Source organism: Nuphar pumila, chromosome 6, assembly GCF_984573655.1.
Source record: "Nuphar pumila chromosome 6, dmNupPumi1.hap1.1, whole genome shotgun sequence".
NCBI classification, from domain to species: domain Eukaryota; kingdom Viridiplantae; phylum Streptophyta; class Magnoliopsida; order Nymphaeales; family Nymphaeaceae; genus Nuphar; species Nuphar pumila.
This window is the reverse complement of record NC_143254.1, coordinates 113,736,237-113,759,625: the sequence shown is the minus strand read 5'-3', so window position 1 is coordinate 113,759,625 and position 23,389 is coordinate 113,736,237. Positions and strand designations below refer to the sequence as shown.

Below are 23,389 nucleotides of genomic sequence, written 5' to 3'. Positions count from 1 at the left end.
TCAACTATCAAAAACACCAAATGTACAAAAAATAGTTTCATAATGCATAATATGTTAAGAAAAGAGATACATACCGAAAACTTCTAAAAAAAGAGAGGAACAATGAATACTTCACAATTTCTTGAGCACTACGCTTTCCGTTGCACCAAGAGACAACCCCATCGTAACCTTGCTTTGATACCATGTAAGGAAACAACTTTGAATATATTAGGTTCAATAATGAACCAATACACATGCACATGAAGTGCGAATATACCCACTAAAGGGGAAAACACAAGCACATAATGTGCTAACACATAAACCCACAAATGGGCAAAAATGCCTATAAGGCATAAGTTGATATTATTGAAAACAGGAAGGGTGTAACACCCATTACATGGAGCAAAGGCTCCTCCATAGGAGTTAAGAATACAAGGGGGAAAAGCCCCTATTTATAAGCCAAGAGAGGAGCCACATAGGGGGCTCCCAAAGGAGTCGTTGGGAGCCCCCAACGACTCTTTGGGGAGCCTCCCTAGGTGGCGCAAACCACAAAAAATGAAAAATAAAAAAAGGAAAAAGAAAAGTGAAATTACAAACACATTCCAATTGGAATATGCGTAAAAAGGTGAAATGACTAAACTACCCTTATGCCTAATAATAGAGAAATATATATTTTATATATATAATTAGGAAGATACGTATGCATATATACCATATATGAATATGTATCATCCTTTATATATATAAAATATATATGAGATTACAAAGGTTGAATGATACATTTTAACAGTATTTTCACCGAAAAGTAAGATAAAATATAGAACAAAACTATTTGCATAATTAGGGCATATTTTCATTTCAAACAATGATTCAAAAGGTATTTGTTTTGATAATTAACCATCCACCCTGGTACGTAGGAGAAGACAATCACTGACAACCAAGGCATTCTGGGGGTGTATTATTATGAAGTGTTTTAAACTCAGGTACTTGACTATAGCAGACCTAAAGCGGGCGGTCTGTGACTGGGAGAATCACCGCTAAGGCAGAACAAAAAGTTGGATGCATCTTGGATTGCCCCAGTAGTTAGGGATCTATCACCTAGGACACGTGGATAGCCTCGACCTCCTAAGACCTACGAGTGAGTGAAGACCACTGGGATGCCTCGCTCCCAAAAATCAGAACAAAATTACCCGAGGTTGTACCATCTACCTTCTCAAAGGTAGAGATCAGAACAGAATGTGTCAGAAGGGTTATCTTTATTATAAGGATTATTTTAAGTGCCTTATAATGTGTAGGCCACAATGGGGTTCAGTAACCCAAGTACCCATTTTTAGAGTAATGACCAGAGTCCTATATGTGTACCCAACCCAATCAACACTTCCTCTGTATATACGAGCACTTCTCCAATGTGGTGGACCAATATCTTAAGTTTTGTGTGTAGGCATGTTTTATTTCTCAGATAGTGCTTTGTTTCACACTTTGAGAGTTAATTTATTTCAAGCTCATACACTAGCCAATCTCAGAACGGAAGTATGCCCTACACACTAGTGTGTACTTATGACACCAGAAAGGTCTTTCAAAACCTTGGCCTCTTTTGGAGTACAACCATTTTCTTTTTATTCAGAGCAAACTGTTCTTTTGTTAGTAGGGTTCTCTAAACCCAGAGCTCTATTATTGAGCTAAGCAGAGACACACGTTGTTCTATGCATGCTTCAAATATTTTATCTTTGAAGAGGCGAGTATGCGGAAAGTATTATTTTATCAGAAGTATAATGCGTGCATCTTCAAAATATTTCATTCGAAGTATAATGCGTACCAAACTGTTATTTTATTCGAAATTCGCTATGCATATGTTATTTTATTCAAAAAGGGTGTATGCAAAAGCTATTATTTTATTCAGAACGGGTGTATGCAAAAACTATTATTTTATTTGAAAAGGGTGTATGCAAAAACTAGTATTTTATTATTATTTTATTCCAAATACGAGACATACTAAATTCAAAATTCAAAATTCAATATATATATATTTTGTTCAAAGTACCATGGATATATATCTATATCTATATATATTGTAATCATTCAAATATAAGTGAGCATGCACGTCTCGAAGATATATTTAATTATTCAGAATTTACATGCATTTTGCGATAGAACTTACTTCGTAGAACTTACTTCATAGAACTTACTTCGTAGAACTTACTTCGTAGAACTTACTTCGTAGAACTTACTTCGTAGAACTTACTTATATTTTGTTATAAGTACATACGAGCTTCGTTTTTGACGAACTCACTTGAGTTCTTTTCAGAATTTTGATGTGGTCGCAACCGTGCAATTTAAAATTACAAAATAGGTTATAAAAAATATCCATTTAATTCAATACTTTTGTTTGAGCAAAAAGCCCGAAAAAAAATTTGTCGAGTATTACACTAACTATCCTAACCTAGTTACACATACATATATATATATACATATATGTACATATGTATTTATACCAAAGTCACAAATATCAGTATCAGCTATATCTTGGTGCGCTATTTCTTGCGATAATATAGGTTTGGTGATAAATCTTGGGAAAATCTTGGGGAAATATAGGGGCTTAAAAAATAAAAAACTAACAAAAAAAGTATGAAAATATCATGTTTAGAAAAAATGCATAAATAATAAGAGAAATAAGTAAAAAATGTAAAATAAAGAAGAAAAACATATTTAAAATGTAAAAAATAAAAAAAAACAGAAAATATTTGATATTGTCCTAATATTATCCCGATATTATCATGATATATATAAATTCTTGATATTATGAAAATATCACGATATTTTACCTTTAATATCGTTTTGCCATTGTATCATGTTAATATCAATAGATTTTCAAAATATCAGCGATATCTGTGACTATGATTTATACTATATATATTTACATTTAGTAACACCCCCTCAAACTTATGGTTAGATAACTGAAGGTTTGTCTAAGAGAAAGTGAAATCTATGAGCAACGAAATGCTTGGTGAAGAAATCCACCAACTGGTATTTTGAAGTAACATAGGGAAGATCAATCATGTCATGTAGATACTCCTCTCGTACATAATGATAATCCATCTCAGTATGTTTGGTTCGTTCGTGGAAAGTTCGGTTGCTGGCGATGCAGATTAAACTTTTCTTGTCACAACACATTCGTGATGCTCCTTTAGGCTGAACTCCCATATCTGCCAATAATCTTCTTAGCGAGACCACTTCCATAGTGGTAGTAGGCATGACTCGATATTTTGCATCGGTTGACGAGAGAAAAACTTTCTGCTATTTCTTGCACCTCCATCAAATCAACGAGTCACCTAAAAACACACAAAAACTAGTGGTTGAGTGTCGATTATTTGGGATCACCTCCCCAGTAGCATCAATATAAACAATTAAATCTAAGGAAGAAGAAACATACAAGAAAAGTCCTCGAAAAATAGAAGTTTTGATATATCTAATAATACATAAAACTTTTCCCATATGAACAGTGGTGGGGAGTATGCTGAAACTGGCTCGTTGTGTGAACTGCATGCCCAATGTCAGGCCTCGTAATTGAGAGATATGATAGTGTCCCCGATAAGTTGTCTATAAGTTTTGGATTTTCGAGTGGTTTTCCATCATTAATCTTCATTTTGACATTGACAACTTCAGGGGTGTAAACCTTCTTATCATCTGAAATACCATACCTGACAATAATATGTAAAAAAAAATTTAGATTGAGTCAACAAATACCCTCTAGAAGAATAAACTTCTATACCAGGAAAATATTTTAAAAATTCCAAATCAGTCATTTCAGAATGTATTTTAAAAAACCTTTTAATATGTCCAACTCCTTGTTTATCACATCCAGTGATGATCATGTCGTCCACGTAGAGAATAATAATAATAATACCTGCATTAGAAATCTTAACAAACAAAGCTGTGTCAGTTAGACAAGATTGAAATCAACATCAAGTATAACCTGACTAAACCTGTCATACCAAGCCTTTGACGCTTGTTTATGACCATATAGAACCTTATTTAACCGAAGAACTTTTCGTTTAGGAATAATTATATTAGGCGGCGCCTCCATATATATTTCTTCAATAAATTTTCTATTTAAAAGCATATTCTTAACATCCGTTTGATATATAGGTCATTTCTTTATAGAGGCAATGACTACTGCAATTCTAATTGTGGTCATCTTAGCAATTGGAGCAAAGGTTTCCTCATAATCTATTAAATACTCTTGAGAGTATCCTTTGACAACTAACCTAACTTTGTATCTTTTAAGAGTTTCATCACTTTTAGTTTTTATCTTATATACCCATCGACAACCTATGTGTTTCTTTCCTAGGGGAATATCTTAGACAATCCAAGTATTTGCCTTTTCTAAGGCATCAAATTCTACTCTCATGATTTCTACCTACTCAGAATGTTTCTTTGCTTTAGTATAGTTTGAATGTTCTATATATGAATATATTGATGCAACCTAAGCTTGGTACTTAGGTGAAAAGGACTCATAGAATACAAATTTCTCAGGGGGTTTAGATAATCTAGATGACCTTCTAGTTTGTATTTCTACATTGTTTTCATTATTAGTATATTTTTTTAGGGCACATGGATATTCATAACTACTACACTTGGAATATTGAATAAATCCTATTTTTGAGATTATTCTTTACTCATCTCATTATCATGAGATTCTTCTTTACTTACCATATCATTTATGATATCCCGATCTTCATCACAATCAACATCACACTCACCAAACTTTGGAATTAGATCCAACAGAAAAGAATACTCATTTATTTTCTTAGAATTTTCAAATTCAAAGTTTTTTTTCTAAGAAAGACACATTTCTTGAAGTATACAATTTCTTATTTTTAAAATCAAAGCACTTATAGCCTTTTTGGTTATTTGTATATCCCCAAAAGACACAAAAAATAGCACGAGGACAAAGATTATCATTTTTATTAGTGAAAACAAAACATTTGCACCCAAATACTCTTAATCGGGAATAATCAAGACTAATTTTAAAGAGTTTTTCAACTGGTGATATATTTTTCAAGGTGATAGATGGCATTCTGTTAATAAGATAAACCAAGGTTGCAAGTGGAAGCGGGAAACGATACGGGAAGTGAAAGCGAGAAGCGGTACATTTTAAAATGTATAGGAAGCGAGAAGCAAGGAATAAAAAAATATATCATAATTGAATGAGAATTAAAATAAAACACAAATAAAAACTAAAATAAAAGTGACTAATATTAAATTTCATGATTTTTTTAGTGTAAGAATTAAATTTTTGACAAAATTAAAAAATGATGACTACCAATTTATAGAAAGCATATGGAAGTGAGTGAGAAGAGTGAAAGAAAACACATAAAAACATGAAAAGTTGAGTAAGAGAACATATAAGAAGAATAGATGAAGCGTGTGGAAAGCATAGGAGAAGCGTGGGAGAATTGAGGTTCTCATTTAAGTTACGGAAGCAAGGAGTATCGCGCTTCCGAAGCGAGTTTCTAGGAAGTGAGCTTCCCACCTATCTAAGAAGTTTTTGGTAACTCTGAGATAAACTGCAGTCAATATGGTTTCAGCCCAAAACTCTTTAGGTACTTGATTTGAGATAAGTAGAGTTCTTGCGGTTTTTATGATGTGCCTATGTTTTCTTTCAGCTTAGTCATTTTGTTGTGGAGTGTAGGTACAAGATTTTTGATATGTAATACCATTTGATTCTAGGTAATCTTTAAAATCTTTTGATAAAAATTCTCCCCCTGAATCAGTGAGAAAGATAGAGACATCGTTTTAAAATTTATTTTTGATCAATTTATGAAATGTTTGAAAATATAAAAAGACTTCAAATTTATGTGTGAGAAAATAAATCCACGTGTGTCTAGTAAAATCATTAACAAAGATAACATAATATGCAAACCCATCCTTAGATATAACAAGTGTTGGACCCTAAACATCTGAATGCACCAATTCAAGCGGTCGTGTAAAAACAAAATTCTTTCTTAAAATGGTAATCTTTTTATTTTGTTCAAGAATGCAGTCTTCACATGAAAAATTTTCAAGATTACAAAATGTTTCCATATTTGGAAAATGCTAGATTTTGGATACATTAAGATGGCCAAGTCTTTTATGCCATAAATCAAAATTTAATTTCTTAATATTATAATAAAAGTCATTCTTGGGTATTTCTAAAAAATTCATGTAGTATAAACCTCCTTCTCTATGGCCTTCCCCAATCAGCTTACCTGACTGACGATCCTGCACTCGACAACCAATAAAAGAGAAAGAAACATTATACCCATGGTCAGAAAATTGGGAGACCGACAAAAGATTTAGGTTTAGCTTGAGAATATATCTAATTTTTTGGAATAAAAAAACCTTTTGGAACATTTTCAAAATTTTCTGTTTCCTTTATGTCAAGAGATGTCCCATCACTAGTAAAAACATTTGACCCGCTTGAGTTACGACATTGAGATAAAATATTATCATTTGATGTTATATGAAAAGAGGCACTTGAGTCAAGAAGCCAAAGAGACTTACCAGGGTCAGAGATGCCAACAAAAGAGACCGCCGCTCTGATTGATGAAGCTCCTTTGAGAAGTGGTTGAGTGTCTCTACAAGTCGAGTTAAAGACATGCTCTCGATGTTTGATTCTTGTGTAGCTTTGAACTCACTTGACAATTGTGCAACTGAGGCTACCTTCTTCTCAAAAGGTCTCTTTAATTTAGGACAATATGTCTTGACATGTTCCGGTTCCCAAAAATAATAGCAGATAATTTTTTTCTTCTCAAACTCATTGCCTTGTTTTCCATAGTGGTCGTTGTTAGGTCTCCCATAATGTGGTGGTTTGTAATAATGGTCATTATTTTCTAGCCTTGACATAGCTAGGATCGAATGATTAGCATCTTTAAGTGTCTTCTTTTTTAGTCTATTTTCCTTCATATTTAGCTCTTCCCGATAGTGGGTGCACCACTGGTAAAAGGGGGCTCCTTAAGAGGCTTACCCCTGCAGACCGCTTGTGTGCAAAGAAGTCACACAAGTGTCGGTGGTGTAGTAGGTTGGAAGAAAGTCTGCTTAAAAATTTTCACCTTGTTCTCTCCTTCCTCATTTTTCTGTGTATGGTTGTAAGGCCCTTGCCTACTGGAACCAAGTTCATCCCATCCCTTGACTGCATCTCGGTCACATACCTAAGCCCAAGTGTATCAAACCTGAATTCTGTAGAAACTCAAAACCTTGTCAGACTTCAAAAATTCCCCAACCCAAACCGTGATGAATCTAGGTTTGAAATTTGGATCCTAGATTCTTCAAAGTCTCCTTAGCTTAACCCATGAAATTTCAAGATTTATTGAGTTCCCAGTTATGAGAACTCGACTTTATAATCTCGCTCGTCGGTATCAAAACCTAGTCTGTTCCTGCGTGGTCCCAAATTTCCCTGAACTTCGAAAAATCACAGCTCCCTATTCCCATGGCCTCTGACCTTGAAATTTTAAGTGAACCCTCCCTGGTGTGTTTATAATCATCTCCCAAAAATTCAGAAATTTTCATTACACCATTTGTGAGAACTAGATTTTTAAGTGAACCTGTTCCGAACTAAACCCAGTTAGTCCTGCACCCATCTTGAATTTTCACGTGACTTTGAAAATTCATAGCTCCATAATCCCATGGCCAATGACCCTAAAACTTTGACCCAACCTCCCCTAAGGTGTCTACAACCATCTTCCAAAATTTCATCATTTTAAGTTGTACCAATGTGGAGAACCAAATTTTTTGCGAAGTCTACCTGAAGCAGATCTGCCCGAACGAGCCTGTCCACTTAGCCTAAGACGTTGAACCTAGGTCCCCTCCCAAGTTAGACCGTGTCCAATCAATGGGGAATGATGGAATGCTTGCACCATAACTTCGAAAACCTGTGTATTTGCTTTTCAGTCTCTGACGAAGTTGTGCTTGGCGAAGAACGAAGTAAAAGGACGAGGTCAATCTTGTGATCTGCAAGGCAATGGAAGAAGGTCATGACAACCTAAAGGAACTCGTTCTAAGAAGAGTCAGAGCCAAGGTGTTAGCTGGTGATGGAGCAAAGATTATTTCCGAGTGAATGTGAGATGCACCCTCTTGTACTCTTCGCGCTATGCGGCTTGTCCTGGGAGTGCATGCAAGATGATCCTTCTCATCTCATTTGGTTTCGGCAAAGGGAGGAAGTGCTGCAAATGATGAAATCAGAGTGGCGCAACAGTGGTGTGCTGGGTGCCTCTTCGGAGTGTTCCTTGCCTAAGGGACTTGGCATTTTTTAAGGAGGGGATGATACAGATAATTCTTGCACCGTATTCGAATCCATCGAGCAAGGCCCAACTGGGCCAATCGCCACAATATCGAGAACCAGACCCGGATCCTCCAAACTGTTAAATTGTAATTCATAAGACAATGTATTTTCTATATATATTTTATATATATAGTGTTGTGAAAAACGTTGAGGCGTAGCGAGGTGTTCCACCAAAATCTGAGGCGAGGCGTAAAGCGTAAGCCTCAATTTTTTTTTAAAAACTTAAAAAAAAATATAAAATTATAAATAAATAAAAAGTGCTTTATTGATGAAGCAACAACCAACAAGAACTAAAAATTCTCAAATAAATATTGAAAAAATATGAGATTAACATGTAAAACAGTAAAAGTAACATTAATGTAACAACTTGATCTACATAAGTATCTAAGAAACCAAAATTCTCTCACAGCATGAGATCTTATTTATGTTGTTTTTCAAACATTAGAAACCAAAATTCTCTTCAATTAAATTGATCTCTTGCACATTTGCTGGAAAAAAAAGCAGAGCTAAAAAAACATCTGGAGAATAGCCATCTGTAGTAGAGAAAGCATGGGCCTCTTCTGTGTTCAATCCAATTTCAGCAAGCAATGAAGTTAACTGACACAAAACCGAAGCATAAGTGTTATCAAAATCCAAATAAAAGAACATTTACAGTTCTATACAATCATTCTGATGGAGCTGAATCATTCAACAACAAAGGAAAAAGACCCAAATACTCAAATGTGTATCAACAACTTAAAACACTCTACCAAATATGCAGCAATCACAATTGCATCAATTATTTAGATGAAAATAACATGTATACATCTATGAAGCATCTAAAGCATGTGGTTTTGATATATTTATATGTATATCTAATAAGTGAAAATCAATATTAAAAGTATATCATGTCATTTGTATTGCATCGGCTGAATTTGCTAAAGAATCTAACTTATGTCTACAGACTCAACACAATACACATGCTCTATTTCTCCAACTTCTGTCATCGTAATATATCAGCTGCAAAACACCTTGGGGTTAGCAAACTCGACGAGTTTAGTCCCTAACTAAGATATTGTTTTTTAACTCAGTTAGGGATCGATCTGATCCAACTCAGGCAAGTCACGAGCTGACTCTATGAGTTTGCTAATCATGCTGCAAAGAGCTTGAATCAACCTTTATCTATTGAAATCTATAAAGTGTAACTTTTTTCTATTGAAATCTCGTTGAATCTATAAACTGTCACATAGGTATGCATGCAATAACATAGAAGAGAAGAGGCTGACAGAGGAGAGAGGTTCATAGACAAGGCTGACAGAGGAGCAGTCTTCGTCTTCTATTTCTTCTTCTTAGGTTGATAGATGAGCAAGAGGTGGGAGAGAGCAGTGAGATAAGGGGGATACGAGAGGTGGGAGACGAGCGAGAGGTCGGAGAGAGCCGAGAGTGAGATAAAGGGGAGCAGGGAGGTGGGAGAGAGACGAGATAATGAGGGGCCCTGACAAAATAACCCTATTTTTCGGTCAAATGGGGGCTTTGACCCCCATTTGACCAAAATAAGGTGAGGCGTGTACGCCTCACCTTAAGGCGGGCCTCTCCCTGAGGCGTACGCCTGAAGGCGTATGAGGCGTGCGCCTCAGGGCTTTTACGCCTTATGCCTGTGCCTCAAGGCACAAAGCCCCTCGCCTTGAGGCAAGGCATGCTTTTTGCGCCTTGAGGCACACTTTTAATAACACTGTATATATAAAAGAAGATATATATACTTCTTTTATATATATAAAATATATATTTCTTTCTTGTATTAGCTGTAGGGGTATTTTAGTTATTTCTACATTTTACGCATATTCATGTTTTTGAATATGATTGTAATTATCCCTTTTTAATTTTTCTTTTTTTTGTAATTTTTCTATTTTTATTTTTGTTCTCTTTTTATGTAATATTTCTGTACACAACCAGTACACCAGTTAGCCACCGACTGTTGTACACAGTATGAAATTAGAGACGTTGGGCTGATTCCCAACAGCTAAGGGCTATGTGAGCCCATTGTAAAGTGTAATTGAGAGAGAGTTTTGTCTCCTCACATTTATTAAAATAGTGCATTTACTGCACTTCTTTTCTTTTGTGGTGTAAAACATTTGAATGCTATTTTATGCTATCATTTGAAATATCAAGTTATTTGAAAACTTGATTTTTTGCAAGGTCTTTTTACATGGTATCAGAGCCATTGGAAATTATTGAAGAAGAAAGGTGATTGTTGAAGAAGATCGTGTGCCTCGAAAGGCGTGCACCTACCTTTCTCTTGATCCTCGACTTAGAGATTCCTTGCAATATATATCGAAAGAATCATACTACATCAAAGCCGTTGGGAATCGTTGAAGAAGAAAGGTGATTGTTGAAGAAGATCGTGTGCCTCGAAAGGCGTGCACCTACCTTTCTCTTGATCTTCAACTTGGAAACTTCGTGCAATATATATCAAAAGAATCATACCACATCAAGTAATCTCTAAAGACTCGTTTGTGGTAAAATCCTCTTCACTTTATATTTTCTTTCTTCTCAAAATGGTGGAAAAAGACTCTCACTTCTCTCTTGGGTTCAAACTCAATGGCTCAAATTATCATGTTTGGGTCGGTAATATGGAAGCCCATATCAAGGGTAAAGTGCTTTGGGGATATGTCCAAGGCTCAATACCGGAACCGGAACCAATAATTACCTTGGTAGAAAGAGGAGAAATAAAGATTCTTGAAGGTGAAGAGCGAATCAAAGCACTTGAAGACTATCGTAAGAAACATGAGGAATAAGAGATGAGAAATTTTAAAATCCTATCATGGATCTTCTCATCCGTTGAAACAAAAATCAATGCCAACATTATCAAATTCAAAAAGGCCTCTCAAGTATGACAATATCTTGAAAAAATGTACACTTTAAGAGACTTGTCTTACAAGTACTATCTTCAAAAAAGGGCCTTGATCCTCCAACAAGGCGAAATGACTATTAGAGAGTATTTCACGGAGTTGTCATCTATTTGGGATGAGCTTGCCATGCTTGAGCCCGAATGGAGTGGTGAAGTCATTGAGCTTAGGTATAAACAATTAGAAGATGATTGTTTTTTCAACTTTTTAAATGGGCTTAGACCCGAATTTGAACAAATACGATTATCTCTTCTATTCGCCTTTACTTCCCCTTCTCTTGAGAATGTAATTACTAAATTAAGTGGGGAAGATACTCGTATGGGTATAAGCAAAAATAACCCAAGTGTTCTTGCAACACCTTCCAAGTTCCAACCAAGAAGAAGGTGAATGTGTTAATGTCGTTTTAAGACCGAAAAACAATTTGAGAACCTACAAACCTCCCCACTTCAAAAATCAAAATCAAGGAGCAAGGAAAAATAGTGGGCAAGGCAAAAAAAAAAAGATTATAGCAAAGTTGTGTGCCACTTTTGTAAAGAACCAGGGCACATCAAACTCGTTTGTCCAAAATGGAAGAAGTTACTTGCCATGGTTACCACATCGCAACCCCCAAAAGAAGAAAGTTCATATTCTTCAAATGGAGCTCTTTCTTTGTATCAAATTGTGGAAGCACTTCAATCGCTTCTCAATGAGGAAATTTTCGGAGCCGCCATGTCAACATTCTCACCTCCCGGTAAGACTTCTTGGCTTTTAGATTCGGGTGCCTCCTTTCATATGTCTCTTAGTATTTGTTCCTTTTTCGAATATTCAAAAAATTTCTCTCCATCCTTTGTTTCAACCGCGGATGAAACTTCTCTTGAAATCAAAGGAATTGGAAATTTTAAAAAACAAGGTTTTTTTATCCCAAGAATTAGATTTATACCAAAATTAAACTTAAATTTGCTTTCGGTCTCTCAACTCTCGGACCATGGATGTGATATAAAATTTTCATCTGATAAATGTTGGATACAGGATCGTCAGTCCGGGAGGTTGATTGGGGAAGGCTCTAGGAAGGGAGATCTATACTATGTCGACTTTCTTCAAATTCCAAAAAACCCTTTTTGTAATGTTGTCCAACATAAAGATATTAATGTATGACATAAAAGGCTTGGACATCCCAATATTGTTAAAATTTCTTATTTACCTTTTGTTAAACATCTTTGTAAAAGTGATTTCACTTGTAATGATTGTACTCTTAGAAAGATGAGAAGTTTATCTTTTAATCAAAGATCTATGTTTACAACAAAACCATTTGAAATTGTCCATTCGGATGTATGGGGACCGATACCTGTTTTATCAAAATGGGGGTTTTCGTATTGTGTGATTTTTGTTGACGATTACACTAGATATTGTTAGATATTTTTTCTTAAGCACAAACATGAGGTATTTACGACATTCAATACATATCATATGATGATCAAAAACCAATTTAATGGTGACTTGAAAATTCTTAGAATTGACTCTGGAGGAGAATGTAACGAAGTGCGAAACGAGAGAGGCGAAATCTCCAAGAGTAAGCACGGAAGCACTCACATACACAAGAGGCCACAAATGTGCAAAATAAACCACAAAAAGTGGTCAAATACACAAAGAGGTAAAAAAATATATTTCACTCATAAAATGCTTCATAAGAAGCTTGAAGAATACATGGGGCCATGCCCCTTATTTATACACAGCAAGGGACCCAAGGAGGGGCTCCCATAGGGACGTTGGAGCCCCTCCAACGTCTCTATGTGGACCCCTCTCAAACAATAAAAAAAGAAAAAGTAAAAAACCAAAAAAGGAAAAAGAAAAAAGAAAAAAAGAAAAAGAAGCATATCTAGGATATGCGTGTACATGTGTAATGACAGAATTACCCCTATCAGGTATTACAAAATAAATATATATATTTATATATGTAGATAGACATATAAACATATATATGATGATATATATGTGTATATGTCATAATCTAAATATATAGATATATATGTATACAACATATTTTAACACCCCCCCTCAAACACACAGTGAAATCACCGAGAGTTTGCTAAGGAGAAAGAAGAAGCGAGGCGATGGCAAGGCTTTGGTGAAGAAGTCTGCCAACTGATATTCGGTAGGAACATATAGGAGTTGAATGGTGCCCCGTAAGAACTCATCACGAACATAATGACAGACCATCTCAATGTGCTTTGTTCGTTCATGAAAGGTGTGATTGCTAGCAATATAGATAGAGCTCTTGTTGTCGCAACACAACTTTAAAGGAGTTGAGAATGAGACACCCATATCTTTAAGCAAGCTTCTTAACCATACAATCTCAGTTGTGGTAGTGGCCATCGCATGATATTCTGCTTCGGTAGACGAGAGAGAGACTTTATGCTGCTTCTTACACTTCCATGAGATAAGTGACTCACCAAGAAACACACAATAACCTGTGGTAGAAATACGATCATCGGGGTTACCCCCCCAATCGGAGTCAGTATATGCAAATAAAGTAAGAGGTGAAGAAGCGGATAAAAATACTCCCTTAGTTATGAAATTTTTCAAGTATCTGATATTCCTCATTACTGCTGCCATGTGAACAGTAGAAGGAGCAGTCTGAAATTGACTTGCACTATGAACTGCATGTGAAATGTCGGGCCTGGTGATAGACAAATATGTTAGTGATCCAATCAATTGACGGTAAGGCGTGGGGTCTGCTAAAGGAGTGCCATCTCTGGCTCTCATCTTGGCATTGATCACTTCTGGAGTCTCCACCCTTTTGTCATCTGTCAGCCCAGACCGGGCAATAATGTCAGAGGCAAGCTTCATCTGAGATAGGACATACCCCTTGGGGGAGTATGCAACTTCAATTCCTAAGAAATACCTCAGAAAACCCAGGTCAGACATATCAAAATTTTTCTTAAGAATATTTTTAATAAGGTCAATACATTTCTTATCATTACCTGTGATAATCATGTCATCAACATATAGTAACAAAATTGTTATGTATTCATCAGAAGATTTAACAAACAAAACATTGTTTAAGTATCTGTGTAACATGAGGAAAAACCATTATCAAGAACTACTTTGCTAAAAAGATCATACCAAGCTTTTGGTGCTTGTTTAAGACCATAGAGAGCTTTGTTCAACTTAAGAATATTTCCTTTCCCAATTTCAAGACCGGGCGGAGGGTCCATAAGAACTTCTTCACACAGAGTTCCATTTAGGAACACATTTTTAACATCAAGTTGATATATCGACCATTGCTTGATGGAGGCTAAAGCAATTAAGGTTCGTACACTAGTCATTCTGGCTACAGGAGCAAAGGTTTCTTCATAATCAATCCCATATTCTTGGGCGTAGCCTTTAGCAACCAAGCGAGCTTTGTATCTTTCTAGAGACCCATCATATTTGGTTTTGACTTTATATACCCATCTACACCCAATTGCCTTTTTTTCTAATGGTTAAGGAATAATGCTCCAAGTTTGGGCTTTGTTAAGAGCCTCTAATTCGACTTTCATAGCTTCAATGCAATGTGGATGATCTTTAGCTTCCTTGAATGAGGTAGGCTCATGATACGAATGTATCAACATGAGACAAGTCCTATAATTTGGAGAAAATGATTCATAAGACACAAATTTTTGTGGTGGCCTATTAGTACTAGAAGATCTCCTAGGTGGGTTGTTATCAATAGATTCTTCTAAAGAGAAGTCTTGAGAGTATCTGTCAATAGCAGGTTGATGTTCATTTCCTAACTGTCGGGTGTAAACATTTATATCATTAAGATTTTCATTTTGAGAAACATTATCATGTTGTGGTATATCGTTATAATGTAAGATGCCATCACAAGTAGTATCACAACTAATTGCCTCGAGGGACTCAATTCTAGGAGCTAAGTAAAATAGAAAAGAATAATCAATGTCTTCTTTAGATGTGTGGATATCGAAACCATTTTGTTCTTCAAGAAAGTTTACATTTCTTGACACATACAGTTTATTGTTTCGAACGTCATAGCATCTATAGCCTTTTTGATTCTCACCATAGCCAATGAACACACATTCAAGAGCTTTAGGTGACAATTTATCTTGTCCTTGACTAAGTACAAAGCATTTGCATCCAAAGATTCTTAATCTATTAAAATCAGGAGTAATTTTAAATAATTTTTCAAAAGGTGAAACATTTTTTAAAGAAGAAGAGGGCATACGATTTATAATATATGTTGCGGTAAGAAGAGCTTCGACCCAAAAGTTTTTAGGAACATTTTTAGATACAAGAAGAGTTCTTGTGGTTTCGATTAAATGTCTATGTTTCCTTTTCGCAAGACCATTTTGTTGCGGAGTTTTAGGACAAGATCGTTGGTGCAAAATTCCATTTGTTTTAAAATAATTTTAAAAATCTTTAGACATGTACTCACCTCCAGAGTCAGATCTAAATATGACTATATTGTTTTGAAATTGATTTTGAATAAGAACGTGAAATTCTTTAAAATTAGTGAATACATCGGATTTATTCTTAATAATGTAAACCCAAGTATATCTGGTAAAGTCATCGATAAAAGAAACATAGTAAGAATAGCCCTCTTCAGACATAACGGGTGCCGGTCCCCATACATCGGAATGCACAAGTTCAAAAAGCCTTTTTGACACGAAATTACTATGTGAATATGAAAGAGAATGAATTTTGCCAAGAATACAATCATTGCATGTAAATGTATTTGTATTACAAAATTTTTCCAAAAATGGAAAGAGGTACAACTTGGAAATACTAGGGTGTCCAAACCTCTTATGCCAAGTCTCAATATCTTTAGATTGAACATGATTACAAAATGATTTGGATGACAAAGACAAAAAATCCATATAATAAAGGTCCCCTCTTCTATGGCCTTGCCCAATCCGCTTCCCGGACCGGAGATCCTGCACATAGCAATGGGTTGGTGAAAAAGAGACATTACACTCAAAATCGGTAATTTGAGAAACGGAAAAAAAATTTAGATTAAGTTTTGGAATAATTCGGATTTTGGGAACAAAAAATTCTTTGTTTTGGTCATAAATTTTCTCAAGATTTCCAATGCCTTCAACATTCAAGGATGTTCCATCGGCGGTGGATACATATGATTTAAATTTATTGAGACTTCGTTTTGACAAAAGTGATGCATTTGGAGTCATATGGAAGGAGGCACCCGAGTCAAGAATCCAAGAAGTCATACCTGAAAAAGAGGAGATGGCAGCATCGAAAGTGGAAGGTGAAGAGGATGATGTAAGGGAGTTCATCTTTATAAATTGTTGAAGAGTTTCAGTTAGATGAGCGATGGACTCCTTTATGTCTCCATCCTTCTTTGAGTCTTCATTGATGATTGAAGGAGTTTCACCCACGGAAGCCACCTTCTTTTTGAATTTAGGACAATCCGGACGAATATGGCCCGGTTCATTACAATTATAACAAATGATTTTTCTTCCTCCACTGCCATTATTCTTCCAAAAATGTGGTGGTTTATATGATCTAACATTGTTGCTGGGTCTAGACACAACATGTACTTCATCAACATCTCTTTTCAAGGCCAAACGAGTTTCTTCTTGACATAAGTCGGCCAAAATATCACTTAGAGGAGTAAAGGCCCTATGAAGAAGGGATCCTCTAAGTTGCTCAAATTCAGGACGAAGCCCATGAATAAATTGAAAGAACCTTTCTTTTTCCATTTGCTCTTGTCTCATGGCAATAGCACTTCCTTCCCATTGCGGTTCGAGAAGGACAAGCTCATCCCATAAAGAGGATAAAGCACTATAGTAATCCCTAATACTTATATCACCTTGCTTAGTAGCTCTTACCTTTTCTTTTAGAAAAAAATGCCTAGCAAGGTCTCTTTGGGTGTACATTCATTTCATAAAAGACCAAGCTTCATTAGCCTTCTTGAATTTAGCAAGATTTGCACAAATCTTCAATTTGACATTATTCTTGAACCATGCTAGAATTTTAGCATGCTCACTTTCCCAATCTTCCATTTTAGAAGAGTAATCAAGAATAGCCTTCTCTTTTTCTTCTCCGTTCAAGGTTTTTTCCTCATCTCCTTCAATCTTAGTTAACTTCAATTGTGGTTCCGGAATGGTTCCACATACATAACCCCAAAGTTTTTTTTACCTTTGTGATTATTTTCCATAGCGGCCGCCCACATGCGGTAATTGGTCTCATCCAATTTGAATGAGAGATCAATTTTTGCATCTTTGTTGGCTATTTCTAGAAAAAGAATTTTGAGACAAGAGAGAGGAGAGATATTACTTGTCAAGAGAGGATCCAATGAAGCCTTCGCAACCAAGGCTTTGATACCATGTAACGAAATGCAAAACGAGAGAGGCGAAATCTCCAAGAGTAAGCACAGAAGCACTCACATACACAAGAGGCCACAAATGGGCAAAATAAACCACAAAAAGTGGTCAAACACACAAAGAGGTAAAAAATATATTTCACTCATAAAATGCTTCATAAGAAGCTTGAATAATACATGGGGTCATGCCCCTTATTTATACACAGCAAGGGACCCAAGGAGGGGCTCCCATAGGGACGTTGGAGCTCCAACGATCATATTTATGACCGTTGGAGGGGTCCAACGTCTCTATGTGGACCCCTCTCAAACAATAAAAAAAGAAAAAGTAAAAAAACAAAAAAGGAAAAAGAAAAAAGAAAAAAGAAAAAAGAAAAAAGAAAAAAGAAAAAAGAAAAAGAAGCATATCTAGGACATGCGTGTATAGGTGAAATGACAGAATTACCTGTATCGGGTATTACAAAATAAATATATATATTTATATATGTAGATAGACATATAGACATATATATGATGATATATATGTCATAATCTAAATATATAGATATATATGTATACAACATATTTTAACAGAGAATACCTATCAAACGAATTCAAAAAATATCTTGAGAGTTATGGTATTCTCGATAAAAAATCTTGTCTGAAAACACCTCAACAAAATGGATTAGCCGAAAGAAAACATAGACATATTATTGAAACTACTCGAACCCTTCTCATTTCGCAAAACATACCAAAATTTTTTTGGGCGGAGGCAACTCTCACATTTGTCTATCTCATAAATCGGCTTCCATCCAAAAATTTAAACAAAATTTCGCCTTTTGAAATGTTGTACACAAAAGAACCTGATTATAATAGGTTAAGAATTTTTGAATGCAAATGTTTTGTTCTTACGGACAAGAATGACAAGCTTTCACCAAAAGCTATCACATGTGCTTTTCTTGGTTACTCCGAAACTCAAAAGGGGTTTCGATGTTATGATATTAAAAATGACAAATTATGTGTCCAAAAATGTGAGTTTTCTGAAAAATGTTAGTGGTTTTGAAAAATGTGAACTTCTTGAAGAAAATATAGATTATTCTTTTTTATTTGAGTTATTATCTCAAAATGATGATGCTAGTGATGATGAGTTCCCACATAATGACTCTAGTGATAATGAAGTTGAGGAAAATAACTCTTTACTACACCCATTTACCTATCAAACTATTGATGAAGAAACATCTAGAGATCCAATCACATATTCCCATAGAGATAAAAATAATTTTAGAAGTGCAATAGAAAAATATAACGAATCTAGTGGAACTACCTCTTCAAATAGGAAAAATCCACGAAGAACTGAGAGAAACAGAAAAGTCCCTTCTAGGTTCATTTCTTATGATTCATTCACACCTAAACATAGAGCTTGCCTTAGTGCCATTCACTCATACGTAGAACCCAAAAACTTTGAAGAAGCAAAAAAAAATATTGAATAAATATAAGCTATAGAGAATGAACTTAGAGCCCTCAAAAAAGCGAAGACCCTGAGAATTTCAAGACCTTCCTAAGGGTAAGAAAACTATAGGGTGTAGATCGGTGTTTAAGGTCAACACCAAGAGCGATGTATCTCTAGAAAGATATAAAGCTCGTCTAGTAGCCAAAGGATATAGTCAAGAATACAGGATTGACTATGAAGAAACATTTGCCCCTGTTGCACGGATGGTTATTGTCAGATGTCTTTTTACCATCGTTTCTATTAAAAAATGAAACATTTACCAAATGGATGTCAAAAACGCCTTTTTAAATGACGATCTTAATGAAGAAGTGTATATGGATGCTCCTCAAGAAATGAAGACTCTTAAAGGAAAAGTACTTCGTCTCCAGAAAGCACTTTATGGACTAAAACAAGCCCCAAGGCTTGGTATGACAGATTTAACTCTGTAATGTTGAAAAATGGTTTCTCCTCATGTTTTACTAATAGTAATATTGCTTTTATATGTCGATGATATGCTAATAACTGGAAGCGATTCTAAAGGAATTAAGAGCATAAAATCTATTTTAAAAAATAAATTTGAAATGTCTGACTTAGGATTTTTGACCTACTTTCTAAGAATTAAAGTTGCATATTCACATAGAAGTTATTTTCTATCTCAAACTAAACTTGCTTCTGAGATTCTTGACAGGTCAGGTATTACAGATGATAAAATTTGTGAAAGTCCTGCTATAGTAGAAACCAAAATGAAAATTGATGGTGGAATTCTTCTCAAGGATCCCACTCCCTACAGATAGCTTGTAGGCTCCTTGATGTATCTGAGTATTACTAGACCAAATATTTCACATGCACTTCATACTGTTAGTCAATTTCAACATGCACCAACATCTGTTCATATGAGTGCAATTCTGCTTATCATCAGATACATAAAGGGATCGTTGAATAAGGGAGTAATTTTATCTTCTTCTTCTGAATTAAATTTAATAGCTTATACTGACTCTGATTGGGGAGGTGATTCAAATAACCGTCACTTCACCACTGGTTTTTATGTGTTTTTAGGAGACTCACTAATCTCATGGAGATGTAAGAAACAACAAAATGTATCGTTATCCTCTATCGAAGCTGAATACCGAGCCATGACGACTACTACCATGATGATTGTATGGATTCATCAACTACTAGAAGATATGGGGATTAATGTAGAAGGGCCCACTAAGCTATGCTGTGATAACAAAAGTACAATTTATATTGCCAAAAACCACACATTTCATGAGCGGACCAAACACATCGAGATGGACTGCCACTATGTCCGAGAAGCATATCTGAAAGGAGTCATAGATCTTCCATATATAACTTTAGAATATCAACTGACAGATTTCTTCACCAAATCGTTGTGCTTTCTGCGATTCAACTTCCTTCTTGGCAAACTTTTGGTCATTATGCCCTAAGTTTGAGGGGGGGTGTTAAATTGTAATTCATACGACAATGTATTTTCTATATATATTTTATATATATAAAAGAAGATACATATACTTCTTATATATATATATATATATATATAAAATATATATTTCTTTCTTGTATTAGCTGTAGGGATATTTTAGTCATTTCTACCTTTTACGCATATTCATGTTTTTGAATATGACTGTAATTCTCCCTTTTTAATTTTTCTTATTTTTGTAATTTTTTTTATTTTTATTTTTGTTCTCTTTTTATGTAATATTTCTGTACACATTCAGTAGCTGACGGTGTACAACAGTCAGCCAATGACGGTTGTACACAGACTGAAATTAGAGACGTTGTGCTGATTCCCCAACAGCTCTAATAAGAGCTGTTGGGAATAGCCCAAGGACTCTTTATCTTTAAGTGATTGTAAGCCTTATAAATAAGGGTTATGTGAGCCCATTGTAAAGTGTAATTGAGAGAGGAGTTTTGTCTCCTCACATTTATTAAAACTGTTACTGCACTTCTTTTCTTTTGTGGTGTAAAGCATTTGAATGCTATTTTATGCTATCATTTGAAATATCAAGTTATTTGAAAACTTGATTGTTTGCAAGGTCTTTTTACACAAACTACCCAAGATCCATCTGTGGTCCAGATGGCCCTTATGTGGTCCACTTATGGGGGGCGTCTTGCCCTGTTTATGCAGCTTTGTGGACGTGTTAACTGACTTTAAAAAAATCCTAAAAGTGGAAGGTGGCTTGGCTAATTTTGGCCAAGTCAAGAAGGTTTCTAATAGTAGCTTAAGTAAATTGGGTGTTATCTAGAATTAGCTCGAGTCCTAGTAGGTGATATCCAATTTTAGTTTTCAGTCTCCTAGACCTTTTATTGAATTAGTTTTTTATTTATTTTAGCTTGGTAACTTGTGGAAAGTTGTAAATGGCTCTCATTGGCCTATATATAGGCTTGTACCCCCTTTAATAAATAGGAAAAAAATAATGAAATGAATTGAAGTTTGAATCTCTCTCTCTCAAAATCGTCTCTTTCTCTCTCTCTCTCTCTCTATCTCCTTGACCTCTAGGCCATCTCTCACATGTCTCTCTTGCTGCACCAAGCTCAGACCTTTAGTAGGTTAGGAACTTGAAAACTTGGCCCAAGCCTAGTGTGGTGGACTCAAGCTCGACAGTGGTCAAACCTTTGCTACACCAACCTGCATCCAAACGACCCCCCTGACCTGCAGCTCTGTAGTAGAATTCTCCAAGAGTGTCTACTAGGTCCCTGTAAGTCAAACCAATTCTCACCTTAGCCCAAACCCACGTCTGCACCCACTTGACCCGATCCGATTCTAAGAAACCCAACATATTCTGCATGCTGTGAATTACAGAATCTAACCCGACTTTCTTGAGTCATATCTCCCTAGTTCAGCCTGATCTAAGCCAGAGATTTTAACCATAGGTGTTTCCACATGTCCCCAACCAACCCTAAAAAAATCAACCTTAGATCTTAACCCTGTAGAGAACCGAATTTTCTACTGAACCCTACCGGACCCAAAACACAGTCCAGGTCTGGTATGATCTCGGTTTCCTGCAACCTGATATCGAGCTCATAAATCCTGAACCAAGTGGAGTTTGGCTCTGATATTTTAACATGACCTACTTCCGCGTGTCCTAAACCTCTCCCTAAATTTGCAGCATTTTATTTTTTGTAATTTGGGCGCACTGAACTTTTTTCCAAAACCTGTCAGAACCTAAATTGAACCCGACCATGTTTCTAACCTAGCCAATCTACCTAGAGATACCCTTGAACCCAGACCTACCCCATGGGCCAAAGCACATTAACTATAAATTTAAAGAAGGATTTGTTGGACTGATTTCATATGATCCCCAGTGTATGTCAAAAGGTTTTGTTCGTGGGAATATAAGTCATATTTTGTCGTGTATGTAGATGATTGATCATTCTTTGTTTAATGGGCATTTATATAAGTATTATAATTTATTCTTGTAAATAGCTGATATGCTAGACTGTCAACTCCTTTAGTTCGGCAATTCTTTATTGTATTACTTTCATGAAAACCTAAATGTGAACACGGATAGGGTTCTAACTATAATTATTGGAGGTGTCTAAGCACACTTGGAATCCTATTTATGTGGAAATTTGATTTGGAAGCAGGAAGCGACCCACTTATGAAACAATAAATGGTTATGAATCACAATTCCTATGATTACGAAATAGAGGTCACTAGGCACCTATGATCAGGATTCCTGAAGAAATTGTTGTACAAGTTTACTAAATTTTTTAATAAGTTTATTAAATTTTTTAATATGTTTATTAAATTTTTTAATAGAGTACTATTCACATCACATACTATTTATTAGATATTTTAGTAGGCATTATAGATTCTTCTTTTTATTACTTCGATGTTCAAATTAGGGTTAGTATTTGGTAGATGTCATTCTTGTTCCAAATAATGAATACATAGTTATTGTTTTTGAATATTTCATGTATATTTTCATGTTATTCTATTAATTAAAGTAATCCAAGGACGTTTTAATATTGCTTACGCATTGTCTTGTTCATTTCTTTTTTTTTCCTTGCTTTGTTCCCACATTACTTCACTCACAAATCATATTCCTATACAATTCTGTGTATTGTTTCCTTTTCCCCTTTTCCCTTCTCAAATTATTTTAAGATTCAGCTTGTGTCCTCCCACTTCTGATGCTCTGCATTGCTTTCTGCTTTAAGTGTTAAATAGTCAAGGTTTCCTAGGCCTGGATGGCTTAGGTGCTAATATTCAAGTGAATTTGTAAGCATCACAAAATGAAAATATTAACCAGTCGAGGTAAATTTCCAAACAATTTTTTAATTTTTAGAAATTAACTGAGGTATTTTCTCTTGATGAGAAAATCCTGAAGATGAGATCTGTCACTATGATGAAGATCCAAGTATTTCTAATCAAGGGAGAAAGTTTAAGACCCCTGGTAGAATGT

The 23,389-nt window shown here is 35.3% G+C and overlaps 1 protein-coding gene across 4 annotated transcripts in view; it reads left to right on the top strand.

Annotated features, from left to right (window-relative positions):
* Positions 1–23,389, top strand: part of LOC149835767 (MATE efflux family protein) — a 143,241-nt gene that overhangs the window by 24,532 nt on the left and 95,320 nt on the right. The window lies entirely within an intron of this gene.